General features: G+C 45.4%; 1 pseudogene; it reads left to right on the top strand.

Moving 5' to 3' along the window:
* Window positions 1-2,500, top strand: part of LOC143432319 (large subunit ribosomal RNA) — an 8,678-nt pseudogene that overhangs the window by 4,083 nt on the left and 2,095 nt on the right.

The raw sequence follows: 2,500 nt of genomic DNA, 5'->3' as shown, positions 1-2,500 counted from the left end.
CAACGGTCGACTCTGGAGCGTTGTCAAGCGACGACGCTTCTACAAGCTCGCACTATGAGTCGGCCGCGGAGGATGAGGAGGACCTCCGGATAATCCAGGAAAGAATTAGATGGAAGGAGATTATCCGCGAGGCTATAAGGACTGGCCGCGTGGATGAGAATAACAAATTCAAAGACATAGAAACAGAAATAATAGAAGCGGCCAGTCAAGATAATATAAACGAAAACGAGGTGAGTAACCTAACGCAGAAGTTCTGCGATAGGCTTGGAAGTGGCACGGAGGAGAGTCCCAGCAATAAGAAACAAAGACGTAAACAGAGAAACAGAAATAATGATCAGAGAAGCGAGAATGCTGGGACTAGATTTAAAAGGTACGTATACGCCAGATATCAGGAATTATATAAGAAATGCCCCAAGAAACTCCTGGATCTGGCGTTAACAGGCAAATCAATAAGTGACAAGGAGACAGTGGAACCCCCCTGCAAAGAACAGGTTGGTCCGCTATACCAAGAGCTATGGGGGAGTGCAGGACCACCTGTAAGAATAGAAAGCAAAAAGAAAATTGAAGTGAGTGTTGCAATGGAGGAAGTGTGGACGCCAGTAGCCGTGAGCGAACTGGTCGAAAAGCTGAAAAAGATAAAGAAGGACACAGCAGCCGGTGTAGACGGCATCAAAAAGATACACCTCAGGCAGGATGGAGCGCTGCCGGTATTTGCAAAACTTTGTAACCTCTTATTGCTGAGCCGAACCTACCCAGCGCAGTGGAGGCTGAATCGTACCACGCTGATACCTAAACCGGGTAAAAGCGTGGACGATGTCAGCAACTGGAGGCCAATTACCATCGGGTCTCTCCTGGGTAGGCTATACTCGGCAATGATCGACAAAAGGCTTAGGTGCAAGATTAAACAACACCAGCGCCAAAAGGGGTTTACAAAGGAAGATGGATGCAAATATAATATATCTATATTAGAAAATACAGTTAAAGTAATGAAAGAAAACAGAGGTGGTATCGTTACTCTAATAGATATATCTAAGGCATTCGACACAGTTCCTCACGGCATATTTGGCGATGTGCTGGGCTTCAAAGGAATGCCAACAGCTATCGGGGACTATATCAAAGTAATATATGAACAATGCAAAACAAAGATCCATTGCAGAAATAAAGAAATCATTGACATAGATCTCCTTAGGGGAGTTAAGCAGGGGGATCCACTGTCCCCGCTTCTATTTAACCTAGTTTTAGATCCATTAATTTGGAACATTGACGAGACGTCGGAGGGCGTAGGAACGGGAGACGAGAAGGTCTCCATCCTTGCCTTTGCCGACGATCTAGTTTTAATAGCGAAAGACAAAAGAGAAGCCGAGAAACAATTAAAAATCGTTCATGAATATCTCGGCACATTGGGAATGAACGTTGCCACGGAAAAGTGTGCAACGTTCCAGATCGTCGGCAAGGGCAAGACGTGGTTCATGGCAGATCCTGAGGTGTCTCTGGGCCGGCAGGCTGTTCCATACGCCGACCCAGAGACAGTAATGAAATATCTAGGTGTTACTGTTGAGCCATGGAGGGGCCTTCAGCGCACCTCGATAAAAGAAATAGTTGATGCGGCGAAGACAATTAAAAAGATGAAACTAAAACCTCACCAAAAGGTTAATTTGATAAGAACTCATCTCCTGCCAAGGTACATACATAGATTAGTGGCCAATCCGCCACCTCTGGGCACCCTTGATCAAATAGATCATGAAGTCAAACAAATAATAAAAGAGATCCTCCATTTACATCCATCCGTAACGGATGGTATCATTTATACAGATAAGAGTCATGGAGGACTGGGTGTCCAGAGAGTGGCGAATATTGTTAAGCTGGCCAAACTGAGGAACGCGCTTAAAATGCGCGATTCCAATGACGAAGCGGTGCGTAATGCATACCTTGGACAGGAGTTTGTGTTAAAGAAATATGCTGGTTCAATAGGCCTACAATGGCCCGTCGCGATAGATGATATCGAGGCAGCGAGGAGGTCCCTGAAAATGAAAGACACGGAAAGATGGAGACAGCTCGTCTCCCAAGGCCAAGGAATCAAGGAGTTCTTCGGCGATAAAGTCGGGAACCAGTGGTTGTTTCGGCCGGAATTATTGAAGCCGTCTAGATACTTAGACGCGTTAAAACTTAGAACTAATACGTTTGGTACAAGAGTAGCGCTAAGAAGAGCAAGACGAAGCATTAATTATCAGTGCAGACGATGTGGAATGCAGGCTGAGACCCTAGGTCATGTGTTGGGTAATTGTATCCACACAAAGCCTAAGAGGATCAAGCGGCATAATGAAATTTGTGAATTAATAGTTAAAAACCTGCCGAAAGAATGGGCTGTGTTTGAGGAACCAACTGTCTGCGTCCGCGGTGAGTTGAGGAAGCCCGATGTGGTCATTAAAGACCACGAACGGGTCCTCATCGTGGACGTAACAGTTAGGTATGAAGATAAAGAGTACTTAAGAGATGCTTA

Source organism: Xylocopa sonorina, unplaced genomic scaffold (genome assembly GCF_050948175.1).
Source record: "Xylocopa sonorina isolate GNS202 unplaced genomic scaffold, iyXylSono1_principal scaffold0079, whole genome shotgun sequence".
Classification (NCBI taxonomy): Eukaryota; Metazoa; Arthropoda; class Insecta; order Hymenoptera; family Apidae; genus Xylocopa; species Xylocopa sonorina.
Note: the sequence above shows the minus strand (reverse complement) of the source record. Positions and strands in the feature narration are given on the sequence as shown.